Raw genomic sequence first — 16,963 nt, 5'->3', positions numbered from 1 at the left:
TGATGTTGAATATGTAGTGTTCACTCTCTCGCCCCAAACTGTTTGTGACACATAAAGTGATGCTGTAAGTGACCTGCTGTTGGATGACTGGAAAACTGCAGGAGACCAGAAGATGACTGTTCTCCAGACTACACGTGACAACCTCAGAGACCCTGTTCACAAAAACAAAGTCATAGAAAATAACCATTATTGCGTTGGACTGAAGCTCAAGCAGCATTAAGGTTGTGGGGTTGATTCACACACGTACTGATGAATATATAACTTACTCAGTCGTCACTTTAGGTAAAAGCGTTTGCCAAGTGCATACACGTAAAAGACTAACTCGAAATGATTCATTTTACAGCCTTGCACGCTCTTTAAATGATTCATATCTATCATGATGAAAAACAACAGATAACTGGATCAGGGTGCGTTTCGTCTTTGCTAGAATGTGTTTTTGTGAACCGTGATGAAATCTGAGTCACCTGATAAGTAATCTGTACTTCCTTTTGCGGCTTCCGCCGAGGTTTGGAGCTCTGCGTACTTTCCATGTGCAGGTGATGTTTCTCATGTCTGTGGTCTCACATCGAATACGATGAGGTTTCTCAGGAGGGACTAAAGAAGGAAATAAAAATCAAGTGAAGTGCTTCGTAAATGCAGTGAGCACAAAAGTTACTGCACATTCAGTGACACTTCAAAACGCATGAATGCTGTTGCATTAGATAAGAAAATATTAAACCAGTTATTAAAAAAAGGACCTGCACACGTTAATACATTTCATGAGAGTAATAAAACAAGAGACAAACTTTTCTAAATGAAGACAAAACCTTTCTTACTGTAAAGGTAATGGTTAGATGTTAAAGTGTCTACATATATTTAGGCGTTTACGAGGAATAATATCATTTTTATACGATTTATTTAAAAAGGGACTTACAGGTGACAAAGTTCAAAGCGACCCCAGAACTCTCTTTACTGCAGTTAAAACTGCGCCGTACAGGTTTGTGGCGTTGATGTTTTCCACTCGAATGGCTTTGACCCGTGAGCTTATGTTGATGACTTTGTATTGGGTTTTGTTGAACAAGATATCCGTGATGTGAGCATCTTCTGAATAAACACAGCAGAACAGCAAAGTGGATCCTTCTTTCAGCACCTGGTGCTTTGGATACATCTTGACATCTCGAGACAAGTTCTCATCCCCTACAACACAAGCCAATAGAAAAGAACTACTGTAGAATAAACCACAGACATGAACTCATCACATCTTTTTAATATCTCAATTCTTTCTCATAGACGTGAATGGGATTTAATGGAAAGCAAATGGAAAATGTTGCTTAAAACTCATCTGTGTCTCATTTATTTCTCCTGAGAAAATCTCACAAATGTCTCCATCAGAAGAGATCTCAATAATGTCTCAAACTGAGCTCAATAGTAACTATTTACTATTGAAGTTTTACTAAACTGACTCTCAATAGGCCTGTTAGGAGCTCAAGGTGTATCTGATAGCTCACGGGATCATTGTGTGATTCTAACAATCTAAAAAGACAACCAGCTTAGTTTTGTGTGAGGCGGGTCGACAAAAAAAGCTTATTCATCCCTGACAGTTGAGAGGCTCACAACAGACATGAACCATGTAAATGACAAAAAGAAGAAGTTCATATCCTACAACGTTACATCAGAAGTCAAATATGGTTTAGTGCTAAAAAAGTCTGGTTTGTTTGAACCCTTTGGGTAAAATATGGTTTATGGACATTTACATTTAGCCGACGCTTTTATCCAAAGCGACTTACAGACGGGTAAACAACGGAAGCAATTGGAACAAAATAAGGAAAACAAAAAGCACAAGTGCAATATAAAAGCTGGTCTCGCCTACCACAGTATACAGAGAAAAGACAGAAGTATTATTGTTTTTGTTTTAAAGAGTAAAAAAGAGATTGAAGTCAGAACTGATCGGTCAGGTGTTGGTGGAAGAGAATCTACAGATCTTGTAGCAGCGGGCAGATCCGATCCAGAGAAGGTACGTGAGAGAGATTAGAAAATGAACATTGAAAATGTCTGTATTTGACCCAAACTCGGTTTGAAACAACCCAACCTTTTTTTAAGCGTATTAATAATACTAAAAATATATTATTTATATACAATATATACAAAAACATATCAAATGTAGTTAACACGGATTCCATTTCAAACACCATTATGAACCATCAGTTGTTTACCATTAAAACCAGAACAACATTTCTTAATGTAATATGTGTTTTATTCCTGTAGGATTCAATGGTGCTCAATAGGTTCTCATCCACCCAATAAAATCCCACCAATAGAACACAACACACTACCAGTAGAGACCCCCAGATACCATTAAAGCTTCCTTTAAAACCAATACAGCTCTCACTGTGAACCTTTTTTTCAGCTGGGATGTGACGCACATTATTATCAGCACAGAAAACTGATTTTAAATTCCCCACCATAGTGAGTTTTCCATGCGCTCCAGGATCCAAGTGTTGAGTTATCAGAGATGCGTCTTATTCTCACAGAATGATCTGTGCAGTTCAGCGGTATCTGTGACGTCCAGATCACTGTGTCAGCAACAGCATTCAATGACATGTGTCAATGCACAGAAAATCATTACTGTCCATACGAATAAAAACACAAAACTCTGTGTCAGGAGGCAGTGGGACGGTTAAACTCACTCTGTCGATAGTTTCCATGTTTTTTGTGCGACCAACTTGTATTTCATACGTCTGATTTCTATGTTCTTCACTCGTCTTCATCTCCAGTCTCCACATGTCCAAAGCCCGAAGTTTGATGATGTTCGGCACAGTGATGTCATCTACAAGAATATCATCGAAATATGTAACATAAATAATGCTTTACATCGCTAGTCCTGGGTGCTTTACATATTTAGTGTGAATGTAAACATTAATACAAACAATGTTTGAAGAAAAGCAACTTGACAAAAGAACTAAAATGAGTATTTTTTAAGCAGAATGGACATAAGAAAAACAAATGATATAAAACAGCAATAAATTCATCTGACCTGAAGAATCACATCTCTTAACATGTTGAAAGATGATGATGAACATAAGTATGTTTGTCCAAGAGTAAATCATCTCGGTGGATGTACAAGACCTCATGTTGGATTCATCTCTGCTCTTCTGTTCCATGTGTCACTTTCTCCGCCTCCTGCTGTCTGCTCTTTACATTAAAGCCATAATGCCTGTGGAATCACATTGATATCACTTTGTATGAGTCAGAAAAGTGTTTCAATGATGTTTATTGTTTGGTGTTGAATGTTATTATATTCTGGTGTCGATCATTGATATGCTTTTAAACTCAACGCTATTATATGGATCCTTTATATAAACGAAGAGCTCCATCCACCGGTCATTAATGGAAATGCGTTTGAAGAATATTAATACATCATCCATTAAACTCATGAAAATACCAACAAACAACCCACAGATCTCACGAATGAACAATGTTGATCTTTAAGACGTTGTAAAAGCGCAGACTTTGGGGTTTGGACGACATGACGGTGAGTAAATAATGACTTCGAGGGGAACAAGGACGATCAGTGGAACCAAAACACTCGTGTGATTCCGTGAAAACTCACTAGATGTCAGCAAATGAACCGAATCACGAGGCTTGTTGAGGAGGAGAGAGGTTTGTGAAGCCTTCGGTTGTTTGGACAGATCATCGACGCGGTCTTTGCTTTGTACCGGCCGATGATCACGTGATAAATAGGTCAGAATAACCAAAGTGGTGTGAATGGAGCAAGGTGGGCTTTACGAGCCTTTGCGCATGCCCAGTAGCTACAGCGAGCTGAAAGTGTGTTTAGTGTCTGGTTAAACTGAAAGTGGCCATTATAAGAGACATTACAGATACTTAGCCGATTGCAGAGACTTTAGTATGACCCGGGTCAGATAACATCCTCCCAGAACACCTTAGCAACGCCTTAGCAACACTCTGCAGGTGCGGGCGGTTATTGTAGGGGTTTCTATTAATAACACAATAAATGATGATCATATTTATTAATAAACTTTTTTAGTACCAAACCAGCGATTCTCTCCAGTTAACTAAAGCCTCACATCTTCCACCTGTTTTTTTAACAGGGCCTAAAACACTCTTAGCTGTTATAAATACACTTGTAGCCCACTGCTTCTTAGGGCTTATTGCAAAGAAGCGGTTATTCCATATGCTTAGCAAGGTTTCATGAAATAAAGTAAATAAGTGATATTTAGGCTATGTAATGCAGCCAGCATTTATTAATCTGGATATTTTATAACAGCTCATAACACTCTGCTCAGCCAATCAGAATAAAGGACCAGAACTGACCGTTTTATCATTTTGTTTTAGAAGCCCCTAATGGACAAAACACTGGACACAGTTCCCCCCAAAATTTATCTCATATTGGGAATAGCCTTCGTTCAATGTAGACTGTTTTACAAAAACTTTTCAAGTGTGCATCTTGTAACAAATCAATGGCTCTGGTATATTTTAAGATATATTATTTTAAGGTAAGGTTTGTCATGTGTATCTATATGATTGTGTGTGTTAGACTTTGGTTCTCTTGTTCTTTGTGTCAGAACACATTACATGTTTCCTAACCATGTGTTCACATCTATCACCATCTATAACCAAGTCAACACTCACACACACACACACACACACACACACACACACACGACACAGGACAATTCTGAAAATAGACTCAATGTCATGAAACCTGAGGAAAAACACCCCAAAAGAAATTATGTAAATATGTTTTTGTTTTACAGAAAGCTGAATCAAATTGTATACAGTATACGACTTAATGATCTGTATGTGAAATAAAACATCTAAACAACGGAAACAGGAAGTGCTTTGGTACTAGTGTTGTTTACGTCTTGTGAAATGCTCTATAGGAATGAAGAAGCTGTTTTTTGGTTGGAGGGGGCTTTGCGTTTTTAATAATAAAGTATATTTCAAAACGGTAAAGAAAAACTTGTTCTATTAAAAGCAACTTCATCTCTTTAAGTGGAATGACCTTTGATCAGAAGTATTGTGGATGATGCACGATTGTAAATTAAATGCGTTTCTTTGACTGTAAACAACACTATTATCATGACCATCAGAGAGCATTTCAGGATTTATTGCTGTGAGACTGTCAGATTGTAAGTCAGCGTAGTATGACGTATCCAACACGAGGAAAGTGAATATGCCTTTATGGGAAAAGGACTCAAGTAACAGTTTCAAAGTTGCTGATGTACTTCATGTACAGTGTTATTTGAAGCACGGTGAAGTGAACAGTATAAATGATTATAGTGATGGTAATGGCAGGGTGCAGGTCTTTTAGCGTGCCGATATGACTACAGGTAGGAATTCTGGTCCATAGCCTTTGACTTCAATAATCAAAAGTAATCTTTTAGCCTTTATCTTGTTCAGATGTCCTGTGTGGGATGGGTTCTCCTCCGCAGTAGATATTTCTCATTTGATAGGAAACATCTACTGGTTTAAACTTTTGCTTTACCTTTTCAGGAGTGACATGCCAAGTCTGTTCGCCGTTGAACATGGTGAACCTCAGGACTTCTCGCCCGAGGCTTTATAATATCTGCTGTGAGAGTTTGAGACAGGAATGAGTTTGTCTAGTGTTGAATGAGATAAGAGACGGACAGAGATAACACTTTCATCAGGAGACAAGATGACTTAGAAGAAAAGGGTCTAATGTGGGCCAATCTGAATCTAGGAGTTGCTCTCAGTTCATGCACATCTCAGCTTCCATCGGAGTTATTTCTTTGTGATTTGATGACAGAACAGTGATATTGAGTATAGATTGTGAAAATCAGTGATGAATCAGATTCTGTGTCTTTTGATTGTCATGTCATGAGTGTTTGTAGGTAAAGCTGGTACAGAACACGCACTTGTGTCTCTTTTGCACTCTTCTGTGAAATAACCTCAAAAACTAGCGAGACGTTTGTAATGTTTCTAAACTCACACGCTATGTCTGGTCTCTTCTGTGCACCGGAAACAACAACTTTTTCTGCCACGATATGGCACGACACGGATAATTCACAACACGGCAACAATGAGAACACTGCTTTTCTGTCTGATGTAATCCACAGATATCTGTGTAATGATGTTTTATTGGATTCTTGGACTTGTGGTTTTTGGAACAGCATTAAATGGTCAGAATGAATAAGTGCCATCATTTTCCTTTTTTACAGAATACACGGTTTCACTTTTTTGTAACTACGTCACATGTTCGATGGTACAATAGCTTGATCCTGAACAATGAGAAAGGGATTTGTTGAGATACAACATGGCTTTTGAAACACTTTAAACTTGAGAACCGCTTTGCATTGCCTGATGGGTCATTTTTGTTATTTCCATGGTGTTGATGGAGAACTTTTATTAAAAGCCCATAAATGTGATCTATAGTTATTTGTTCTGTAACAAAGGGGCTAAATTTAGCCATTTAGTGAATAACTGTTGTAAAGAAATCACACTGTACAAGTTCAATCCAATGAGTTAAATTAAAACAAATATGTGTTTAACAGCCATCTGTGTCCGGGAGTGATAACATACATCCAAACTGTGTTTAAAGACATTTTCAATTTGTTATATTTATTTATTATATTGTTGCGAAGCAGATTTACAGGAAACATATATGAGAGAACCGTATGCATAAAATTAAAAATACAAAAATGTAACTAAATATGTTTAATATATTAAGAGTTTCATTCATAACTTTCATTCACAAATTTCAAACATGTATTTTTTTATTATTGTGCATTCCAATGAATATCAATCAAACTGCAGTTGGTTTGTTAAGCCATAATAAATAAAGAGATTCAGCCAACTACACAATAAAACAATAAAAACACAACAATAATGAAAAACAATGAGTTTTCTCATTATGAAACCAAACTCATCGTAGATACATATATTGCACATAAAACACATTTTTGCTCTCTAAGGATTTACCATAAACTAGTATATTATTAGCCGACCAACGTTACCAGCTGTCACCCGTTTGTCGCTTCATAAGCCTTCGTGCGGGTAAAGTAATTCCACATCATAATAGCAAACGTGAACTAAAACATCATAACTCGAAAACCATAAAAATAAACACTTAGTTTTACAGCGTCTATGAAAAAAACAACCCCTGTTTCTTTAAGAGCTCGTGACTCGCGCTTGTTACATTTCGTTATGACGTCATCAGAGGCATTTATATAGACGCGCTGAGCTTCGACTCTTCAGTTCTTAGCAGCGCTCGAGACGAGATCTCTACTGGTGACAAATGGTGTGTGACAGCACGTTCAACCGTTGCATCGCTGGTTCGAGGAGAAAAGGAAAATCATCCTGGTGTATGAAAATCCATCCACGAGCTTGAAGAAACACCTAAAGAACAGCGGGGGATTTCTGCATGAAGCGGAAGCACGTCTCTTATTAAAGCAGGCAGCTGAAGGTGTAAAACACACCCTGGACCACAGCGTTTTTCACCAGCAGATCTGGTCCAGAAAATTCTATATAGACAAGAGGACAAAGCTGCTCAAATTAAACCTCTTTGGTCGTAAGGAATTCCTCCCCTCCCTCGAAGAAATCTGCGCATTCAAGGGTAAGTGTGAAACAACGTTTTGAACATCATGTACATCACATCCAAGCTTAGTGCTGCAACAATAACACTGTTGGAATTGACTGTGGGTTGGGTGCCATGACATATCCAATAGATATTCTCTAATCCAACAAGAGACTGATATCTCACTGTTGGCTGTCGGGCTAAACTGTGAAAATCTCTTAACTATGTTAACAGGTCGAGACATCGAGCTCGGCCACATGGAGGCCGAGAGACTCGATGCAGAAACATTAACAGTTTGGTGTCTTGGCAAACTGGCCTATGAAATGATGCATGGGCACGAGCCCTATAAAACCAAGAAGGGGAAAAAGACCAAGACACTAGACCTGGACTCCAGTTTATCCAGAGGTGAGAAACATACATGACAACATTAATGTGCCACATGAAGAGAACATGAGACGCATAACTAATGATCTTTTGTAAATTCTTTCACAGAGTGCCGTGATTTCCTCACCAAGTGCCTGAAGAAAAATCCAGTGTGCAGAATGGATCTGCAGGAGATGATGGCACACGAGTGGATGAATGAAGTACAGGAAGGTAAAGAAATATTGGCAGTGTAATATACAGTTTAACATTCAACCAGTGGCGGCTGGTGAAAAATATTTTAGGTGGGGCTGTTTGTGTGTGTGTGTGGGCATCTGGGGGGATCCTCCCCCAGAAATTTTTTAATTTCAAAGATGTGATTTCCTGCATTCTGGTGCATTTTAGTCCATGTCCCTTGCCTATACCAATAAAAGAACTCAAACCAGTCAATACCAATGGTCTAAAAAGACAATATTAATTGAACTGCCATGTAGAAATCAAGTCTCACAGGTAATGATAATGAACAAGTTACATCGCTCAGTGTCCAGATAGGAAAAAGTGAACAAAAAAAAACAAAGCAAGCATAGTTACATTACTATTAAGATCAATATTTTAATGGCAAATGTGTGTGAAATGTGGTGTGGTGAGTGAGAGACTGAGTGAGTAAGAGAATGACAGCGTGTGTGTGTGTGTGTGTCTTTCAAAGTGAGTGAGTTGGAGAGATAGATGGAGGGTGAGTGTGTGTGTGTGAGTGTGTGTGTGTGTGTGAGTGTGTGAGAGAGTGTGTGTGTGTGTGTGTGTGTGTGAGTGTGAGTGAGAGAGAGAGAGAGAGAGAGAGAGAGAGAGAGTAAAGAGTAGAGAGAGAGAGAGAGAGAGAGAGAGAGTGAGAGAGAGAGAGAGTAAAGAGTAGAGAGAGAGAGTAAAGAGTAGAGAGAGACTAAGATATGGTGTCTGTGACAGATTTGTGTATGAGAGAGGTAGATGGAGTGAATGCGGGGGGTGTGTGTGTGTGTGTGTGTGTGAGAGAGAGAGGTAGATGGAGTGAATGCGGGGGGGGGGTGAGTGAGTGAAGGGGATGGAGAACTCTTATTTGTACAGGAACTTTGCTCGTCTATCTTTCTGAGTGGCAAATCTCTCAATGACCCTTGTGTTGAAATCTGGAATGTCCCGTGTGAGTTTCTTCTCTATAGAGAGCATAGCCAGAGCGTCGAGGCGATCTTGTGCCATAGTGTTCCTAAGGAACGTTTTGATCCTCTTTAAAGTAGAGAAGCACCTCTCTGATTCTGCTGTTGTCATTGGTGTGGTGATGAGGATCTTGAGAAGACTTACAGTTTCAGTGAATGTGTCTTGAAGGTTATTTTCCATTACAACCTGAAAGAGAGCCAGTGCACCACTGCAACCCTGGAAGTCCTCATTTTCATAGATAAGGGACAGTTCTGTTTTAAGTCTGGCTTTGTCCAACATGGGATAGGCTTCCACCGTGGTTCCTAGTGCTGAATCTGGGAACTTTCTGCTGTGTTGTGGGAACAAGTCTCCTTGCAACAGAGTGGCACTGATGAGATGATTGGTGAAAGAAAACCTCTCCTTGGCATGGCTCATAATGGTATCACACACCTATGAAATTATACATAATTGTAGAAGAGTAAGCACAGAAAACATTAAGTTTTCACATTTCTCAGTTCAACAATACAATAAAATCAGCATATTCATAGCAGTTACAATTTTGTTATGAGCAAGTAAGTTTTATTAATTACAATACAGACACTAGCTCTCACTCACTCACTCGCTCGCTCTATTGGCGGTCTCTATCACTCTCTCTCTCGCTTACTCACACATACACACCATATAGCACTAATTAATAAAATCACAAATGTGAAAAAAAAGTAGATAAATATGTCTAATAATGACAATTCAGAATACAAAAATGTGCAAACAAACACAAATACATATAGGCTATAGAATACAGAAACAGAATTTCTATTACTGCTTACCTCTATTGCCAGATGCTGTTGCGTTTCTTCTCCCATTGCCCTCCTTCTCTTCGGGGGTGGTTCCTGTACGGGTCCCCTATACTCCTCATCCTCAACTAGAGAAGGAACGGAGTCCCTGATCCAAAATAAGTTTCACAAGTCACTGTCCACCCTGAAATTACTGTATCAGAAACCAACTTGCTGGAGATATAAACATAATTTTAATAAAACTGTATTAAAATATGTGCTATTGTTGTGTTGGGCCTAGTCAATGTTATCTAGATTCATCACAAATAAATTCACTAGTCTAACATGGTGGCGAAATTGTAATATTTATGATAGGTTCTGTTGTGCTAAGCCATGTGGATTTATGTTTTTATTCTTTAGGGTGCATAAGCATGTTTTTAGCCAATATGCAAAATCGTAGCCTACCTGATCACCTGTATGCTGTGAGTGAACCTCTGGGTGATCCCTGCGATGAAGACAGAGTCTATGTTCCTCTTCTGCAGATGGTTAAACAGCATGTCTACATGTGGCATGATTTTGTGGAATAACGCCAGGATGAAACAGAAAACCTCATCTTCCAACATTCTCATACAACCCCCGGCCTCTCTCTTCGATATGGCATCAAAGTCTCCTCTGTCTCGAATGGTTTGGAAGCACTTAACCAGTTCATCTTTGTGCTCGTAAACTGTGTTAACAGCACGACTGTGGAAGTTCCATCGCGTTGTTGAAGCACCTGGAAGTCTGTGTGCCACCACTTCATCCAGCACTGCCGTTCGTTTGAATGACTTGGAAAAAAATGTAGAAAACCCCCCAATGTCTGAAAAAAACTGCCCGATCTTTGTGATGTTGCCTGCTGCATAATGAGGTTCAACTGATGCGCATAACAGTGAACGTAGTATGCACTCCCGTAGACGTCTTGCACTATACGCTGCACTCCACCTGTAGCACCCCTCATCACTGCGGCACCATCATAGGCCTGGGCAATTAATTTTCTCTCTTGTCCCGCAGGAAGGATGGTGCTCAGCCTTTCCAATAATGCAGTGGCAATCGTATCAGCGGTCGCATTTGGAAGCGCGATAAACTCAAAAAAACGTTGTTGAATGTTGTTGTGGCCATCTATGTACCGTAGCACAAGCACAAGCTGACAATGAGTGCAGATGTCGGTTGTCTCGTCTGCCTGAATGGCAATATAGTCCGACTGTTTCACCTCTTCCAGAATGCGGTCTCTGAGAACTGACAACATGCGCAGTCTAACAGTTCATTTTGCACGGTCTTCGAAGTGCCTTTAAAAACAGTGGCGTTCTCCAGGTGCACCTCCAACTCACGGTCGATTGAGGCCATAAGATCAATTAGACCCAGGAAAATGCCAGGGTTTTCTGATGCGTCACTCTCATCGTGACCACGCAAAGCAAGTTCGAAGGCACCACAACATTTCACGGCATCAATGATCTTTGACAAAATATGCCGATTCCTGTCCACCTCCTCGTTGTGCCTTCTTATGGCAATGCGGTGTCCCTCATCTAGCTGTGTGGCTATACTAATTCGGCCTAGCATGGCTAGCTTCACAGAGTTGTCCATATGCACTCTTGCCCGTTCATGTTTCTTAATGCGTTCTGACATATGTTTCAGGTCTGTCACCCCTGTCTGTGTCCACGAGCTATCACAAGCACTTGTTTTAAACAGTAAGCAAGGGAAGCAAAAGATTGCATTGGCGTAACCACAGCTAGTAAGCCAAACCTTTCGATCGAACCAACCTCGGGAAAAGGTTCTCTTGTAGGTTTTCTCCTTTTCTCGCGCCTTTTGCGTTATATTCACTTCTGGCTTGTCTGGTCCGAGTTCTTTTACAATTAGTTTTTCCGCTAATGTTCTTCTTTCGAATGGATACAGGTGTAGAGATTTTACTGAATTTCGCACTCCGCTCTGAGGTAAAAGGTAAAAAGTGGTGCACTGCTCTAATCTTGGTACTACGGGCGATATTTTCAGAGCCCCTAAACCTTAAAATTACACGACGATGATTGGCGAAATATAAACTTTTTTGCGTAGCAACCGGGGAACCATTGGCTTAAATTCCAGCACTGTAGGGCTGAGCGAACTGGAGCCCAGGGAAGACAGCCTATTGGCTACTACTACTACACCAACATCCAAATATCATTCTGGAGAGTTCTAAACACATTCTAGATTAAAACCATTAATATCATGTAATTAACACAGATTATTTTTCAAAATGAGAGATTATTAAAAATGTTTTTTTTTAAATACAAATACAAATAAAAAACTGGCAGGGAGGTCGGCGCCCCAGCGCCCTCTATGGGCGAGCCGCTGCTGGTGGAGCGGCATGAATATGACGATGATCTGCATCATTCAAATTCACTCGATGCAATTTAAAAAACAACGGAAGCAACGGTCAACTGTACACTTCGCTTCACGACGAGCATCAGAAGAGATCGTCTTTCACCTTTCGCAGAAACTTGCTTACAGGAAGGATGCCATTGAAATACAGAGAACCGTCTGACAAAGAGACTTGTATAATACATCCGCTGAGTCGGCTCAGGTAACCTGAAAAATCTCATTTTATTAATAATGCACCACCACATTTAACCAAAATCTTGTGTTTTTTGGGGTCGGGGTACAAATCATTTGTATTAATGCTTATTTGAGGAGGTTAAATCATGAAAGGCATTCATTCCTTCCACTGGAAAAGGGCCCTGGACTTTTTGTTACTAGAAATATCTTTGCATATGAAGGAAAATGTGAAAACAAAATCATAAAGGAATTTAATTTGAGTTAAACTCCCTCTTTTGAACAATCGATTAATCGATAATCGTGTTTTTATATACGCTTTAAGATAAACCGTGTGCAATTTCAATACTTGAATCCATTGTAGAGTATTTTCTCCATATATTTACCAAAGACGGTTTAAAAAATGCTGTTTGAAACTGCCTCTGTTTACAACTTCATGTGAGGCATAGATGTGGATGGTGCATATACTACATACAGTATATAACCATCACTGATGTTTCAGCTCTGCTTCTGCAACACCAGCACACGCTGCTCACACGTCAAATGAAGCATCTATGTATACAGTACAAATGTTACATTTCAGCCTTTTTAAGGCATGAATAAATCATAATCACAGGAAAAAACCTTTTACAGATGCTATTTCAGTGCTAAAAGATGAGTGACACAACGACACATTATTTAATGCGGTGGGACTTTGAGTGAATTAGCTAACCAAGCAACATACAATAGATTTTGTGTTTCAAAGCCTTTTTTTTCGCAGAAATGTATGGCAGCTGTTCATGGTGATCCTTACATGTTTCAACTTGTTTGACATCCCTTTGGACATGGCCTTTGAGGATATCCACGAAAGGTCAAACAAGATTTGGATGTCTGTTAATGTCATCTCAGACGTAGTGTGTTGTTTTGACATCTTGATAAACTTTCGAACGGGATTCTTCAATGAACATACTCGGGTAGGAAACCAGCCGTAACAGCGTTCTGGGTGAAAAACAAGAAACGAAATGAAAACTAAACCTTTGCATTAGCCAGATTACTGATGAACGCCTTAATAATGCCAATCACACATTTTTAGAAATAGTCCAGTTTAACTGATGACAACAACGTAAATATGATTATCTTACTTAGCTGCACCTGTCTATGTTTTTATATTCAAAACAGATTTTCAGTCCGCACTTTTTTGTTCCGTCTAGGTGCCCGTTCTTGATCCTCAGCTGATAAAGAAAAACTATCTAAGATCGTGGTTTGTTCCAGACCTGCTGGCTGCGTTTCCGGCTGATGTCTTCATCATAATTTTGGTGAGTTTGCTTATTCGGCCTTATTAATATCAGTCACATTGATGATATCAACTATTCGACGTCTTACTATAAAACCATATTTGATTTGTTTCAGGAAAACTATCACGTTGACACGAGCTCGCTGACGGCCTCAAAGATCATGAGGATCCTCATGTTTGTGAGGATTCTGAGCATGATACGTCTGCTCCGTGTCCCGAAACTCACCAGGTGTTTCTTGAAACTTGAAGAAGTAAGGAATAGCCAGTTTCTTGCATACAAAAGTAGACATTTTTGTTGTTGTATGGAGAGTGATTGTAATGGTTGCATGGTGTTTTCGTACGTGCTTGTGTGGTTTTACACATCCAGCTTGTAGCAGTGAGAAGACTCTTTAGAACCTTGTTTGGTGCAGTGGCGCTGTTTCTTATTATGCACTGGAACGCCTGCATGCAGTTTTACCTCTCCGCGCTGGGTGAATTTCCACCTGATAGCTGGGTCACACAAGAACACCTCCTGGTACGTGGTACATGGTTTTTAATATGGTGAGAAGTCACGTGAATTGAATGCCTGTTTTATTCTTTTTTTTGACACATTACGTAGAATGCCTCAATTGGAGAGAAGTACTCATCTTCTTTCTTTCGTGCATTCTGCCAAATGACCGGGACACTGTATGGAGCTTCTGACCCTCCGACACGTACGTCACACTTCCAACATGCATTCGAAATACTTAAATTCAGCGATGCTTGTGTTACACTTTTAAGAATGAAGCGATGTCATTTCCTTGGGCAACACGTTTATTTCTGTAGAAAACAGATAGAAAATACAGGTGAAATAAAGAGCAATTTCTCCGCACGTTCACCGCAATACATCTGGTGCTGAATACTACGTTCACTCTACTATCAGCGACTGATGCATGGTGTAAAAACAGGGTACATAACACTAGACACGTTACTCTCAAGAAATACATGCTCTAATTATATAAACAACACAACATAGGTCTGAACATGTACTGTGCCCTCTCTCACATGATAACGTGACAAATAATGCAATTAACGTACCACAGACTCTCTTAGCATGCATACGAGCGAGTTATAGGTTTAAACTCAAATATAACCCTGTCAATAGCACTTAGAATGAGTAAAATACAGACATTTACAATATTTTAGTCTAAATGCACATAACTAGTATTGATAATAACTGTACATATCTCTTAATACTCCTTCCAATCACTGTTTTAATTGTCTTCAATTCCGTTTTTTTATCTTCCAAGGAATATGCTAATGAACTAGATTTTAACAGATTAACGTTTACCGTGTTCTCACTATTAACGTACAAAATGATTAAATAAAAGCATTTTACCACTGTATCTGACTGGAGTTCTTGTTAACCGTATTGAATGCGCTTTTACATGTAATGGCTGACAAAGTTACGCTAAATGAGGGTTCACAGGTTATTTGTGGACTAAAAATAGACACGTGCGCCTGCTGAACTCAAACTGCCCAGACTTGCGCCTACACACGACTTAATCAATGTTCGTCCACATCTATTTGGTTGATTATCCCTCTTCTCACACTCCTCTCGAGTATGTATCATTTTAGGCTTTTATTCCTCCGTTTTGCTCACGTTAAAAGTTACTAGTTCTTCTCGTGAGTTATGAACACTCTCGTCCGCCATTTCACGCACGACACTCTTAATTACAGCTAACATTAAACTTTTCTCAACGTACCAGACACGAAATACAGCTCCATAAAAATATAACATTATTAGGCATCAATAATATAAAGATTATTGTCAGCTTACCTGTAGAAAACAGATAGAAAATACAGGTGAAATAAAGAGCAATTTCTCCGCACGTTCACCGCAATACATCTCGTGCTGAATACTACGTTCACTCTACTATCAGCGACTGATGCGCGGTGTAACTCTCGGGTGCCCTCTGCTGACGACTCTAAGGTTTGCCAAATTGAACAAAGTGTAATCAAGAAATGCAAGTAACTACCTAACAAGAATGATCACATTTGAGATTTAAAGGGGGTGCAATGTTATTTGTCCATTTTTACGTTCTTAGGGCTACACTCTCCCCCACAAAATTAAATGTCTCTTGACATTTCCGGGAACAAATCAACCGGTTCTTTAGAACACCTCAGCCATCCAAGGCCTCCAATAACCCCTAGTCTGTGTTACCTGACTCTCTGTTACCTTACAGTCTCTCTTTACCAAGGACGGTTGACCCAATGTATCATAACTCAGTACAACAGGCTGCTGTCTCAGTCTCTGTGGACGCTGTCTTTCTCCTTGCATCAGAACCAGCGGGTTGGCCTCTGATTCACTATTCTCAGGCCTGTCAGAACTCAAATCAGGTCTCTGAGATTGTAGTGGCACATCCTTTTCGCTATGTAGTGGCACATCCTCTTCGCTATGTAGTGGCACATCCTCTTCGCTATGTAGTGGCACATCCTCTTCGCTATGTAGTGGCACATCCTCTTCGCTATGTAGTGGCACATCCTCTTCGCTATGTAGTGGCACATCCTCTTCGCTATGTAGTGGCACATCCTCTTCGCTCTGCTGAGGGTGGAAGGGCTCTGCCAGGGGATTCAGTGAAGGATGTCTCTGTTGTCTCCCCCTACCGGGTCTCAGATTCCACTGGTAGGTACCCCTGCATTCATCCTCAGAGGTTTCACTTGGCTCTGGCTGCTGCCGGTGCTGTCGTCGTGACTTGGTTCTTTCCTTTGGGGAGCTCAGGCAGTCTTTGCATGGCTGACGCAGCCCTGTCGGTGTCTGATCAACGGGTAGGAAATCACAGGGCAGCAGCAGGTTTCTATGAACCACTCTGTCCCTTCCTTTGCCATTCTCTGGCACGATCTCATAAACAGGACTACCATCACCTTTCCTCTCTTTCACCTTGTACACTTGACTTTCCCAATAGGACTGAATCTTTCCAGGCCCCCCTCTGGGAGTTAGGTTTCTGAGTAGAACTCTATCACCTGGGTGAAGGTCTCTTCCCTGTACTTTCTTGTCGTAGAGGGCTTTTCCACGACTTGCACCTTTGACAGCTGCTTTAGCCGCAATCTCGTATGCCTCTTGCATTCTTTTCTTCCAATGACTCACATAGTCATCATAGGTGTCATGGGCCTCATCTTTTTCAAGTTTGAAAAACAGATCTATGGGCAGGCGAGGAGAACGTCCAAAGGTAAGGTAATAAGGCGCGTAACCCGTTGCCTCATTCTTTGTGCAGTTGTACGCGTGGACAACTTTAGCGAGGGACTCCTTCCAATCCTCCTTCTCCTCGTCCTCCAAGGTAC

The sequence above is a fragment of the Barbatula barbatula genome, assembly GCF_947034865.1.
Source record: "Barbatula barbatula genome assembly, chromosome: 2".
Taxonomy (NCBI): Eukaryota; Metazoa; Chordata; class Actinopteri; order Cypriniformes; family Nemacheilidae; genus Barbatula; species Barbatula barbatula.
This window is presented reverse-complemented; position numbering follows the sequence as displayed.